Genomic DNA, 15,608 nt, shown 5'->3' with positions numbered 1-15,608 from the left:
TATTTCAACGTGAGGTGGAAGAGGAATGAAAGACATTTTTACATTTGTGAGCAGTGAGCAGAGCGAAGCAGACTAAATAGTCAAGGTCACCCTCTCTTTACATTTTGTCATGGTAATGTCCAGTTGTGCCTCCACTTTCACACAATGCTCCCACGCTTTCAGAGACATCCCCTCTGTCTGGACAGGAGGGAGGACCGAGTCTGGACAGTCTCGGGCAAGAGCAGTCACCCAAAAAGCCAAGTATTCTTGTTCTGAAACTCAATATGCGGGCACAATTCTGACAGCTAATCATTTGTTCTGGCCCACCCACCAAAAGACGACCTTGCGCCTGTTCACACTCAGACTTCAGCCAAATGACCTAACACCATGGCGAAGTCACGGGTGACTGCGTGTCTTGAACTGGGGCTATAAAAATCTTTCCTCTTTCCAGCAACAATTTGCTAATGCACTGTAGCACTGCAGAGGCTGCCATGTGGTAATGTTGGAGGAGTTAGGGTGTAGTACAGAGTTTGATTTTTTCATCCAAAATCGTTTTTATTTTCTCGTTGGATATTTAGTGGGAGAAGGGTTTGCTGTAGGTATGCGTTCTTTGAGCTGACATCTCGTTAATCCCTGTTGTTGTATCAGTAGTCAAAAGTTATGAGGGATGGTTTTCTGGATGTTGGGTGAGGGTCCTGTAAATTTTGTCCTTCTCATACTCACAACTCACTTACAGTCATCTGACTGGCCTCAACAGTTTCCTGGAGAGGCTTTTAAACACAGCCGCACAGAGCTGAAAAGGTGGCCAGAGCAGCCCTTGACCGCTGACAGCCGTAATTATGATGTCGGGCGCTCTAAACCAAAGATTACGGGAATATTACCCCCCCTTTATTATGAGTCAATTCTCCATGCGAGGACCAGAAAGGCCATAAAGCACTCATCTGCACGACCAATAAAAGTATCGGCAGAGTATGAGACAACAAGACAAAATAAGCAGTTCCATAGCAAGACTTTGTTTATTACAATAATAATCACGGTAATTTCTCTGCTTTTATTACACCTCAAATTTGATTGATTTGTTGAGAGATAGGCTGCTGAAAGGAATCAAGGCAAATGACGTTTGTGTTTCGGTATCTGGTAATTCCATTCCTATGAATGGAGCCGCTAACATTATTGTATAGAGTAAGCAGATCCTGGACACTGATCAATTGTGTCAGCTACTGTTTTGTTAGAACAAAAAAGAGAGAAGAAAGGATATAATGGTAAAAAAATGTGTGTGTGTGTGTGTGTGTGTGTGTGTGTGTGTGTGTGTGTGTGTGTGTTTGGGGGGGGGGGGGGGGGGGGTTGTATGGCAAGACATTGCAAAAAAAAAAGAGGAAGAAACCCCCTGAACTCCATTTTTAAACATCTTCCTTGCCATTTTACATAAGAGCCCAATTAGGACTATGAGTAATTTCCGTGACATTTTTTGTCTTTCCTAAGAAAATGTTCTATTGATCCTGCTGTGGTGAGGGATTATGATTAGGGATGGGGGGGAGATGGGGGGGTAGGAGGAGGAAGCCAAGGGCTGATGAGGAGATGCTAAATATAATCATCATCTAACGTGATCAGGACCACACAGCTCATCTGCCCCTCAGTAACTTCAAAGTAAATCGATCAAAGGGTCAAAGTCTACAGGAAAAAAAAAAAAAAAAAACTCCTTACATTACTATAGGCTAATTTGGTACTCACCTCATCGATTACGACAGCAGTGCTGACGTACATATAATTGTGTACTCTTCCCATAGCCAACTTTTTCCTTAAGAAGCCTGGGGAGTCTTTTTGTCTGTGATGAATGGTCAGTGTGGTCAGACGAAATGAGTGGGCGTTGCACCCTGTGGTGTCCATTGGACACTGGACTGGACTCCACTGGGACTGAACAGCTCAAGCCTGAGGTGGCAGCAAAGAGAATCGGGGATAATGAGTGGCCAGCAGTCGCCCCCCTTAACATCCGGAACCCTCTGAGTTCCACAAAGGCTCTTAATGAGCAGCTTACTATGAACTACTGCTCAGGAAACACAGATAAGCAATATTAGTGTCCGGTGATGATTACATCAAAGATCCGCAGACAAACACAGCCATCAAGAATTCTCAAGCTGGCAAATGATGTTCACAGGGGACCTAGTCACTTATCATCATGGTTTCCTGCTATATATCAAATTATGCTTCTCCTGCATGATGCTTTGTCTTGGACATAACTTCAAGGAGATGGATCAATGACACAGAGTGATAATGTATGGAAATACTGAGTACATCTGTGTCTGATAATCAATTTATTTCACAATAACTAAGAAGGTGACCAGGACACATTGATTTATGCAAGATTTGGGCTGTTGATAAGAAACTGCTTTTGAAAGAGGAAAAACATATTTTGGAGGTTCCATTTTTTATCTGTGTATTTTTTGGACAATTTTAAAAAAGAGAGAGAGAAAAAAAAAAAGCCTTGATGCCGTCCTCAGTTCACTTTAGGCTATGCGAAATTATCTCACCACCGACCAATTTGATGCTACGCTCACAGAAGGCATCCAAGCAGGCCTAAACAAATAAAAAAATAAAAAGTACACAGCATGCATCCAAGATTTCTGGCAGAAGTCCGAAGAATTGAAGTACACAGTGCACTCTGCTGGCTCTGTCCAAGCACGTTAAGGTTTGGGCCGAAAAGCTCTTTCTCCATAGTTTTGACTGGAGGCCATCGGAGGGGGCTGCAGCACAAAAATCAGGTCAATACAGCTTTTCAGTGCCATTATTGAATAACTGTGGCCTGACCACTTTGGAAGGCTGTATACAACAGCATTTTACTGAGTTCGTAAACCTCTATTGGATGTATGAATTCCTCTTCCATAAACTGTAAGGTGTTAAGGCAAGGCTGTAAAACAGAATGAGAAAAGAGAGGAAACATATAGAACCGCCCAACTCCACCAATTCAGCTCCGAGCCAAACGAATTCAGACTGAAATAACTCATTCTGCTATTATTTAACATTGAGATGATGGATGGAAGCAATATGACACTTGAAAAGATCTGTCTTCACTAATACACTGCATCTGTTGTGCCATTATGTCAGACTTTTACATCAGAGTGCATATGAAGGGCAGTGACAGATTGGAAATGATAAAAAGAGTAAAATAAATGTGTGAAAGTAGCTGAACGTCTGAGGAAATCCTGGGCTGCTGGTTAGTTCTACCCGTCCAGCAAGTACACCATTTCTAAGCAAATCAAAACTGTTTTTCTTTTTTTTTTCCTTTTGTTTTGTTTTCTTTTGAAAAAAGCTCTGCCTTGGTAGATGACCATAAGAAGGGAGAATTATGCCAAATATTTGAGGACTTAAATGTCTTTAAGACTTAAAAGAACCTTCATTAATTTTGTATTAAGGTTGTTTCCTTATATAACTGTCCAGATAACAGGACATGATATAATATAATCCATTATATAATATATGAATTATATGATATATACTTTAATACATTTTTTCCTTCCATTTTTGTGAAGGATGGTTTAGATTTTTTTTTTCAGCCTATAAAGGCATCACACATCATTCTCTTTCTCAGCATGGTTCCATCTCTCTCTGTCTTGAGCTTCATCTGGTCCTTCCTCTCATCTCTCAATATATATATATATAATACAAAACACCTGGATCAATCTTTTTCCCCCTTTTTCTTAAGCTGACTTCTTATAAGCATGTGGATGGCAGAAAAAAAAAGAACAATGGCAACAAAGCCTAACATGTGGTGTTTCACTACCACTCCCTCCTCTCTACACATGCGTGTAGGCTCATCCTCCAAGCATCACTGCCCAAAACTCAAGGCTCCATTGGGACTCATCTGTAACTGAGCATGAATCACCCATCTCTGGCCATCAAGATCTGCTGTCTGCCCTCTACATGGGGCTGAACCATGGTTCCTCCATTCGAGGCCAGGCACGAGCATGCTCATCCTCTGATGGGCTTCAGATGTTCTCCTCATGGGGGACAGGGCAGGGGAAAGAGGGATTCAGTCATAAACCGGATAGATGGCCTCTCTGGAGTCTGAATCTGGAGGAACTCAGTTAGGACCATGTAACTGTGTAAATCTGTGTTTTTTATATAAGGATGATATATAGCAATGAAGGCTGATAGATCCTTGATGTATTTTCGTGTGTGTGTGTGTGTGTGTGTGTGTGTGTAAAGGGAACAGAAGTTAATATACTTGGAGTTTCTATGCCTACATCCAATACACTGTCATGCATAGTTTTCATGTTCTTCCAGAGTAGACCATATTTTCTTGGGGATACATCAGTCATGGTGAGACCACAGCATCATGAACAAAGCACAGGACATAGAAGCAATGATGAATGGACAGTACAACCAGTGCACAACATCATCAGAAAAAACACTTCTCTTGACTTATACGCAGTATGCATCTTCTCAAAGCTTCTACAAGTCATTCACATGAAAAAGATTGTAGGAGATCTGTTCAGAAGCATATGCCTTTAAGGGAGTCATGGAGGTTAACTGGCCTCAGGCCTCGTCAGTCCCTGGCAGGTGCAGCTTGTTCCAGATGATTACATGAAAAGAGGCCCAGATTTGTTAAGAGTAAACAAATTAACCTTGGGCTTTTATAGGTACACCACACAAAAGCCTACAAACATAACTCTCTTGGGAGAACAAAAAAAACATGTGGTATGTGTTTGAAGTAATATCCACAAAACTGCAAAAATGTTTGATGAAATAACCTTTGGAGATGATGGAATCCACAGGTCTAAAAGTTCACTTGGATTTGATTTAGCAGAATGATTTCAAGAATGTTCTGAAGGATGCATATTTAATGCCAAAGAGACTATTCATTGGGATTTGTTTTGATGAGGAGTTAATAAATGCCAGCTGAAAATAAAAAGGTATCAGGGCCTCTATTCTTTTAAGCCATCCCATTATAACAGCAATTATTATAGCCTGTTTATAATTGTGTTATAACTGTGTAGTTACGTGGTAATTACAGTAATAAACTACCATATTAATACTGTGGATGATCATATTCTAAAGCTGAAATATCTATATGCAGTTGTCTATGGAGAAGGGACACCTCATTGTGATTAAATACAGTTACCCTCTGTTTAGTATGATAATGATATTTTCTGCGTCTAGATCAAATGTTTTAAAGTCATCTTCATCACATTACGTCATTGCTGATATCCTTTAGTAAATGTGATGTCGGAGGTAAAATAGTGGAGGAAATTTATACTTTTATTTATTTCAGTATCATTTGGTTCATTTTTTCACTCCCCCAATCCCATATCCAAGGATCTGTCTTTTTCTTTGACATTATTGTACTCCAAAGATGTTTTCTCAGGGCCTTACTGCTGTTACATTATAGCATAAATGAGGAAGACAGACAGGCAGATGAAAGCAGTACGGGGGTTTGAGTGTGTGTGTGTGTGTGCGTGCGTGTGTGTGTGTTTGTGGAAGAGCAGTTGTATAGAGAAAGAGAGAGAGAGAGAGAAATCATGATGAGTGTTCAACATGCACATGTATTCCCAGGTGATTTCCATGCTGAGCTACATGTGTCCTGAGCGTCACGCTCTCCCACCCTCCTGCTGTACTGCAGCCAGTCAATGAAATCTCTCAGCCCCAATGACCCTCTTTAGTAACTCAGCACCTTTCACACTGAGCCAAGAGCTCTCTGGGAGACTAATCTGACATGGAGACCCACAAGGTATTCCCACAGTCCCACACTCACTGCTCAGCCATGACAGGCTCGAAATGTAAAAGAGAGTGTTCACGCTGGAAAGTGTCTCTACCTTGGAAGTGATATATTTTGTAAGAAAAACTTATTTTTGTGACTGTGCGACTGTTTGAAGCCGTCTGTTCAACACCTCAGAGTGATGGGAAACACCATTAAAGGAATTCCATACATTACACTACAGGGCTGAAAGCAAGAGGTTGTGAAATACACTGAAAGAAACAGAAACTCAGTGGAAAACTCAAAAATGTCTTTTGCACTTGTTCCACATTGAACTTGACTACGGAGGAATTCTCTTACAAAATTATAAAATGCTTTCTCTATTTTATTATTAATTTTTTGATATCTTGGACTTATTGTGGTAGCCCCAAATACTGTAGATAACAGTTTCTAAAACAATTAATCCTCTAGAATCACTGTACATCATTTCTATTTGTGTGTTTCTTTCTCTTCTTGTGACAGTAGTTAAAAATGTACTGTATTTAGAGGTTAAAAATGTATAAATAAACTGCAATATTTCAGTGATAAGTGGATGCAAGCCAAATGACTCATCACAAAGCACATTAAACAAATGATTTAAATACCACCAAGCCACAGCACAGTCCTATGTATGTCGGACAAAGCAATCACTTCAATCACTTTTAGGTTTTCTCATTATTAAGACATCACATCAGCTGGAAAGCTGGAAAACCATGAGAGTGGATTAACTAGGCACAGACAACTGGTGTTTTATCATGTCGATTTCACAACATGGTCAGGACGTGACTTTTTCAAGTTTCGGGACTATTTGAAGGGAATGATAAAGTTTCTTGAGTCTAAGTATAGCCTCAGCAGACATTTATCAGATTGACTTCAGGGGATGACATGTGGATGATAGTTACCCCACCTCCACGCTCCTGAACCCTGAGTTAAGTTACTTTGCAAAGAACACAGCTGGTGGGCCAAAATGCCAAAATGTTTACGGCACGCCATGGAAGCTAAAATGGAGAATGGAAACTGGCACAGGCCACTTCCATCACCTCCAATCTTATCAAAAATGAGAGGAAAGGTAACAACAGAGACTGAACTACCTTTTTCGGCTGTTCACATGGTTGTTCAAAATAGACCAGTGTTTTAACCACTCAGTCACCTGCAGTGCCCACAATTTGAACTGTCACTGTGATTGTAGGATTGGGTCAAATGGTCACCAGTCTGGGAAGGTCCAGCTTAGGAATAATATTAATTACCTTTCTCAAATCACCATAGAAACATCGTCTCTTGGGCGTCAGAGTGGCATGTGTTGCCAAGGCGTCGCCGCTGTTAAAATAAAAAATGTTAGAAGTGCCAGTCTTTGTCCTGTTTGAAGTTTAAAAAAAAAAAAAGGTGGATGCTTGTCTGCAGGCATTAGTGGTTTGTGGAGCCCAGATCATTAATCTTCCCTGACTGCTGGAAACTCAGCCAGGTCAGTGAGTGATCTTACCCCAGCACTCATGCACTAAGGTTCAGCTTCCTCACAGCAGAGGAAGGCTATGTGTTGCTCCCAGTCGCAGACCAGTTGACCTCAAATCACCCCTCCTCCCCCAGCCTAAATATACTTTGGCAATCGAATGTGCCCCAAATAATTAAAAACAAAGAGTCCATCTGAAACTGACTTCACATGCAGATTTAAATACTCAACGGTCCAAGTTTCTGCGTTCAGCGCTTGGTCCTCTGTTCAAATGCAAATGGCGGGGGTGTTTTTGTCTTCTTGAGGTCAGATCTGTGCCTTATCCGTCAAGGTAGTCTCTCAGGCTCTCCATCCAGTCTTTTATTGTTTTCCAGTTGTGAGCAAAATATATTGAAAATAGCCCTACAAGGCATTGACACACAAAGGCTGAAATATTAATGGTCTTAGAGTGCATAATAACTTCGGATTTTAATACTTCTCCCTAAAAATGGCCCCAATTTGGGTTTTAAAGAAACCAGACACATCTTATCCTTGGCACTGGTTTTTAGCCGCAAAAAGTTTTAATGTGCACTGTCCATCATTTGTGGGTGAAAAGGCGCTTTGATCTAGTGAAAAATAAATAAAAAAACATGCAATATATGAATACAATCGCCCAAGGGCCTCAAGTCATCAGCATAAAACAGTTGGTATCGTGGGACACAGTGTATCATGGGACACTGTTATGAGTTAACCCATATGTATGTGAGGTTATGAGTAAAGCATGCCCATTCATAGAAAATAATAGATGGTTGGCTTGTCAGTGGCCTGTATGCTTCACTCTGTCATGGTCTTTTTCATCATTATTATTTTTATTATTATTATTATTATTATTATTATTATTATTAATATTATCAACTTCTTCTTCTTCTTCTTCTTCTTCTTCTTCTTCATCATCATCGGGTTGAAAATTGTTGGCTTTGTGCTGCCTTCCTCTCCAAAGAATTGATAAGACTAACATTAATTACTATCTTAGCCCTGCTTTACCTTGCTTGACAGTACATTCAACTTTAAATCACATACATGCCATGTGCCCTCAGTTTAGGACTCATGGATTGAAATACTTTGACTTATCGGTGGCTTCAACATGTCACCTCAGCAGAATCTTTGGATACCTAGTCATATGCTTAAATCAGTAACTATCATAGTATACAAGATACATTTCCCTGTATTCTTACCTTTTAAGGAACAAAGAGATTCAATACTTGATGTTACAGGCTTGTACTCACACAGCAGCACCACACAGGACTGCAAAGGTTCAGTGGTTGGGGTAAGAGTTTACAGGGCCATGCAGAATTGGATATCGTGTATGTGAGCTTTCTCATCTCGTAACCCCGAATATGATATTATTTTCTCTCCCCTAAATGTGCTGAATACTTTGTTTTCATACCAGAAGCAGTTTCTACATGTAATTTCATCTAAAAGCTGCATGATCAAATTCCTCATCGGTCTTCACATTCCATTTTGTGTGACTCAACGGCATTTCTTTCTTCATTATATATTCAGTATGTAGGCAAGTGCAATGAGCGTTTTATGCTGCAGCTTGGTAATCATCATCTTTTATCATCTCTCTTCTTCACTTCTCCTCTTTGCGGTGCCTCTTTTTTCCTTCATTTTGAGCCCTGTTTTGAAGTGTACAGTCATGATCTCATAAATCTCCAACCCACATGTCATTTTACTCATTTTATTTTAGGTTTAAAAAGTTATTTGGTAACAGAGTTGTTAGATTTCCTTAGCATTCTGTCTCTTCTGTTTTGTCTGGCAGCCTCTGTTTTTTTTTGCTTTATTTTGTGTTGTTTTTCTTCAAACTACAAATTTCGTAGTATAAAGCAACATAACACGCTTGGAAGATGGTGGTATTTGTACAATTCTGCCCTCTGCATCCTGTAGGCTCTTGACTGACAACGACTGTCGCCTAGCATCGAGAAGCCAACACACCCACTCAAGGAAACACTGCTAGTCCAGTTCCCCTGAAATCCCCATCACAGCTGCTAAATGTGGTACACTCTTTTGTTACTAATATAGATACTATTTATTTCTAAATTTTAATAACGAGATGCATATGCGAAAGCAGTTGAGACACCAGGTAAAATCATCCAAAGAGAATTCTTATATTTCTTATTGTTTGCTTCCACAGCAATCTGATTTTTTTAAATGGAAAATTCTGCTTCTTACTGCCAGGTTAATACTACTTTCTGAAAGCTTGAAATCTGTGTGGTGTTCACAATATTATGTTCATAAAGTTGTGATTCAGATGTGTTTTAACAATCTGCCTAAATAGAGCTATGCCGTCTGTGAACTCGTGCCACCGGTACTGACTTTCTGGACTTGATTTTGCCGGCCAGAGCAGTAATTTGGATTGAGATCCAGATCATAAAACAGTTCTTTCATTTCATTTCATTTCATTTTTCAAATGTCTTTCTATTATTGGTTCAAAGTGAGAGAACATTTACTGTTTAGATCCATAAATATCTCAGATATTGAATAAATATGCATAATTTTTTTTATGTTTTTATTTTTAAAAAAATTATACTCTGAAATAGCCAGATATATTCCACAAAGAGTATATTTTAAAATGGAAAATAAACTCAATGTATAAACCATCACTGTACATTTAAACATTCAAACAATGAATCTATAGAACAAGAAGTACTTCATGAGTTTAATGAAACACGTCAGGCTCAGGAAGACTTTAGAAATAATGATTTCTCGGGCTGCCATCCAGTTAAAATAAAATCTGTTTCTCGAGTAATATCTGTTTGCTTACGCTTCATCATCGACATCAACATTATTCAAAAAATATAATGATCATATTGTACAGATTTGGGGTGCTGTGATAATGGCAACAGTCTGAAGTGGCTCAGCCTTTTGCGTCATTCTTCAAGTTTACATTTTCTCTTCACTCTGTGTACAGTCCAAATCTCTTGCATTTTTCTTCAGAGCCTTATGAAAATAAGTATGTTTCATAACCATGCAACTGTAATAATAAAAAAAAATGGACTGAGAGAACCAAGAAAACTGAGAACGTACGAATTTAACAGTGAGATGGCACTTGGCCCCGATAAAAAAAAAAGGAGTAATAACAACAGTGATTTTTGTACTCAGCCACGTGTTGCTGATGGATGTGTAGAGATAGAGACTGAATGGAACCCATCATATTACCTTGGCTGCCGAATCCTGCCCTTTTGCCATTTTTTTCTCTCCACACAAACAGATGGTAGACGGTGATTCCTGCCAACTATTCAGTGTGAAGAGAAGCTTCAGCAGTGTGTTCGCCGTACCAATATTTTAGCATTAATCTCTTGCGCACAAATACCGTCCGACAAAAAACCATATCTGGCTCCATCCATGCGATCTCATCACCACAAATAAGGATGAGGAGAATAGCGACAAAAGAAAAAATGAAAATAATAAAGCCATAGCAATGCGGGGGGAAAAAAAACTGTGACTGATGAGATCATAACCTTGCTACTTCACATTACCAAGTCTGTGTTCCTCAAAAGACAAAGATCAGCAACATGAGTGGTATGTCAGTGATTGAGCTTTTAAGACATTACATCAGCAGGGTGTTTTAAAAGAAGATCCGTCATGAAATAGAAAATTAATAAATAGATAAATAAATAACCTTCACAGACCGTACACCTTAGCTACATGCACTTAAGTGTACAGGATTCAATGGCATTGTACATTAAGCATAAAGATTGAAAAAGTATAAAGCTATAAAGTATGCACGACAGTGGATTATGTTTCTGTCGAATTTCTGACCCAACTTGTACTAAATCTAACTGTCTGGCACCACCGCCCCGTCAAGCAAGGGGACATGCGCAGTCACTGTGACCGTACTGTCACCCTGAACTTGGAATGATCTCTTTGCCCTGCAGATGTGTGGGAGAATCTGCCTTTTTGCCTCCACAAAAAGAGAAATCAAAGAGAGAGAGAGAGAGACAGTGTGTGTTTGTGCTGTTTTTATCATATCTTTGGGTTTCTTGAAACCCTTACATGTCTCTCAATTATCTTTTCTTTTTTTTTCCCTTTAAATTAGCAGTAGCCAATTACGTCCAATTCTGTGGAGAAGTTGAACGTCCTCCATGAGGAAAACAAAACAGCTTACTGGTAAATCAAACCATGCGTGTCCACAGATCTCTTGAGCACATATGGATACCATAAATAACACAGTTGTTGGTTTAAGTGAAGGAAAAAAAAAAAGAAAAAGGAAAAACAAAAGCAGCATCAGAACTTTATAAAATAAAGTTTAGCCACAAGCAACTTCAGCATTGATAAGCTACAAAATGAAGAATCAGTGAAAGTATCATGTATGTTCAGTGAGAACCTGTTTTGCTGACTCATTCCTGAAAGAGTATGTGTGAAGAATGTCTTTGTGTGTGGCTGCGGATGACTGCTGTTACAGAGATATCAAAACCGAGAGGAGGAAGTGTCAACATCAAAGGATGGGAGTGTGGTGGAATTTCTGTCCTTTTCACGTCGGGAATTCTTCTAGAGCCTGTAGACTAAAGTGCCTTTGTCTTGAATCTGAATGAGGTCATTGTTTTAGGAGAGGGTGAAGAAACCAACGAGTACCTGGTTGTGAGGTGTTTAGTGTCAATATACCCTGTGAATTTGAAACCAGTTACCATTAAAATAAAGAAAAGAAAAAAGGAGCAACATTCACAAAACCGGTAGCACAGAGCTCAGAAAGGACCTCAATTTCCCTCTTTTTTTTTTGTTTTTTTTTTTTCCGGCTAAATTTCTTGTACTTTCTCATGACCAGACCATCTCTCTTGGTACTGAAAATTTTCATGCGGCTGCCAATGGTCACCCAGGCTGAGCTCATTTCCGCTTTGGGTCTTGGGCCTAGTGTGGGGTAAGCCACATGCTTCCTGGCCGTGAAGACAATCTGTGAGGGGATTTGTGGTCTCAGAGGATGAGGTTGGAAAGAACAACTGTCTACTGAAGTCGGCAGTGTGCTCCTCTCCTCCCCTTCCATAATTTGACACATGCCATGAGCTGTGACTGAGTGTGTGGACAGAATCTTTGATTCCTTACTGTAGTGTTGCAGTATGCAGAACAGAGAGATTTCTGTACTTCTTACAACGAGTGTTCAACACAGAGTTAGCTACCCCTTCTTAAGAGCCAAGAATTTGCACAACTCTGGCTAAGCTGCTGGATAATCTATTAAATTTGACAAATTTTCCAATCACTACTCAAACTGTTCAAATAAACATTGCACTCAAACACATTTCACTCTTTGTTCTACTGTTTGTAACAGCAGTATGCCTGTGAATAGAATAAAGCTATTGTACGGTTAATGTCAGTCTAGTGATATAAGTGTGAACTGTACTTGAATGAGGGCACTTTATGCTTGTCACGGTAGCAACTCTTCACTTTTAAAGAAAAAATTATATTTAAAAAGCCACCATGACCACTGTAAATCTATTCTGGAATTCTTCCATATATTGACTAACCATAATATTATGATTTGGTTTTTTGGGGGGTTGTTCCTTGACATCTAGTGACACATGGTGCAGTGTTGCTTTTGCATGTGGAATGACTAGTTTTGCAAATAGTTCACAAAATATACCTTTATCACAAAAGGACTGAAAAAAGGACTATGGAAAAAATTGAAATGAGCAACAGTTTCATTTCTTTTTTTTATAGTAGCATTTTCATATTTGCCAGTTGAGTGAGGAGTAAGGAATTTCTGCTTTGTTGGCATTTTGAAAACAGTGCATCAATGCCTCTTTTTTTTTTTTTATTATAACAAAAACTTATGCAATACCCATTTTAAATCAATTAACTTATGAAAAATTTGCTTTCCTCAACAGTCAATATTCTGTGGTTCGGTCTGTATGCTTGGACAGTAAGCACAGTAAGGTAAATGAGCAGTAAAACTCACAAAGCATCCTTCAGTCCTACAATGTGTGTTTGTCATGGCAGCTCCTCGACTTGGAGGATCATTGCTTGTAAAAACAGCTTGTTCCAGGAAAGTATGCATTTCGCTTTAAACAACAGTAGAGACTTAAGGACACAGAATTATTGCTGGGTGAGTTCATCAAAAGTTTGTGTGCATTATGAAATTGCCAATTTTATTGCCAATATAGCTAAGCTTACCCTTCACCCCCTTATAGCATACGAGCAACATGCTCTGGATGCATATGTACCCACACACCCCATAAGGGGCCTCTGTCTTTTTGGAGACAGGTATCATGAATCTGGCTATGTGTCACTGGTGAGTTCAAAAGCACAAAAAACAGCATTCTGTCCTCATTCTCAGTATACCACTGATGGAAATTTCAATACAAATATATTAACTATGTCTTGGACACTGATGTTCCTCTGTGTCTCAGTAGACAAGTTCACATCATGTAGCCTGCAGTCAAACAGCTCAATTATTACAGAATATTTACCATTGAAATAAACTGACAGGCGAGTTGAAGCTCCCTCTTTTTTAAGGGGGCAAATTATGCTGATTTGGTTGGTGGAGGTCAAAGCTAAAAATCAGAGTGTGATAAGGTGTTGCCAGCCTGCTGGGTAAACCCACATTTTTAATATTTCAGTTTATTTCTCAAAAACCTGTTTTGACACTAGCATAATGCTATTATACATCAGTGAATGTCGATGTCAAGGTTGGGCACTTTTTTCTTCTCATTTCCACAGTGCGTTGAAAATGTTATTTTGAGTTTGAGTGAACTGTCCTCTTGTGCTTAAACGCTATGGTTGTTTTTTTGAGTACCATAAGGAAGAAACATATACACACATATACAAAATAAAAGCGCGAGTCAGGTGCTATTTTGACACCGCTGAGGCTCTCTCTGTTCCCAGAAAAGGGAGTGAACAAGTGGGGCTCCCTGCTCCAAAGCAAAACACTATTTCATCACTATACAGCACGCTGTGACTGAACCGGGCAGGATTTAGCACCATATGCCACATCCATCTTCAGCAACTCCCAGTCTCTTCCCCCTAAAACAGACACAGATGGATATGCCCCTCTCCAACTTCAACCTTTTTCATAGACCCAGCTTTTTCTCCCTCTCCCCCCTCCATGGGAACTCTCCACCTAACCATAAACTGGCTCACTTGTACCTTCACACCCTCAGTCCCCCACCCCGACCCTCTTCTCTCCCAGTGAAACCCCTCTAAGAACAAAACAGCTCACAAAAACCTCACAGTTCACATTTGCGATTCGGCCTCTCTCTTGCTCTTTTTCATACGGAGTTGGCGAAGAGAATGACGAGTGTATGGGTTACTTATGATTAATACTCTTTTGTTGACGCATTACTTTGGGAGTTCCCATTAGAGGTTCACATGGTAATGCTGAGCAGACTCTGCGTGTCTTCTGTACGCCTAAAGCCTGTTTTGTTTCTCATGAGCTCCACATTACCATTTGGTGCTAACATTAGACAGCTCCCACTACCTCATGCTAACAAGAAGACGCGGAGACTGAGCAGTGGCATAATCGGGTCAGGCAGACTCGTATCAAAGAGCTGTTTTCAGCAGAGCTGTGAAAATGCAGGTTTTGCTGCTGGGTAATCCCATTGGGAAGAGGATATTGAAGGCAACACACACACACACAAAAAAACTTTACTTAGTCTTAACCTCTGTTTTTTCTTTTTTTTTCCCCTCTGCGTTCTGTTATGGGTACGTCAATCTGTAAACTGTTACGTGGGGCATATGAGGAGCACTAGAACTGCTTAATGTGCTTTCTATGCAATCAACTCACCAATATTGCTATCACTATCAGTTTCTGTCAGTTACCTGTCACATGAGAAAAGTAAATCTTTCTGATTTTCTTCCCTTTGGGGGGAGGGGGGGGGGGCACTAAACAAATAGCGAGCACACTTACTTCTCCAGAGTGGGTAATCAATCATTTTTAACCTGAGATGTTATCAAAACAAAGTGTCAGGTCAGCCCGACGCATACAGCAGAATAAACATTAGAGTCAGGCTTCTGGCTGCGCTCAAAGCACACGGTATTTATAAAAACAAAAAAAAATCCTCTTCCATCCCATTCGAGCAACTGTCTGTACCAACTTTAACCTTCTTCTTACTGCATTAATATGAAGTTCATAATAACATTCCTCCGTAATACTCAAATATAAAAGGACAGAGCTGTGACACTCCTGACAGTTCAGTTAATCCTCGAGTTCGAGAATAAAGTCTCAGTACCCAACTACAGAGGGCACTATTGCATTGGGCTGATATTTTACATTTATCATTCACACATCAAAGTGATTGACACATTCTTTTACACACCATTTATAAGTATTTAATGACCTTAACAAGTGAGGCCATTTACTTCTTTCTGTGGTTGCTGGGAAGACAGTGTCCACATGTAAATGATATTCTCCCTCAAATCAAACATCCTTGATGGTTCTTCAAAAGCTTCACTTCAATTCAGTGGTTCCCGTAAAAATAACCA

The sequence above is a fragment of the Chanos chanos genome, chromosome 8 (genome assembly GCF_902362185.1).
Source record: "Chanos chanos chromosome 8, fChaCha1.1, whole genome shotgun sequence".
Lineage (NCBI taxonomy): Eukaryota > Metazoa > Chordata > Actinopteri > Gonorynchiformes > Chanidae > Chanos > Chanos chanos.
The sequence above is the reverse complement of the archived record's forward strand: the minus strand, read 5'-3'. Positions refer to the sequence as shown.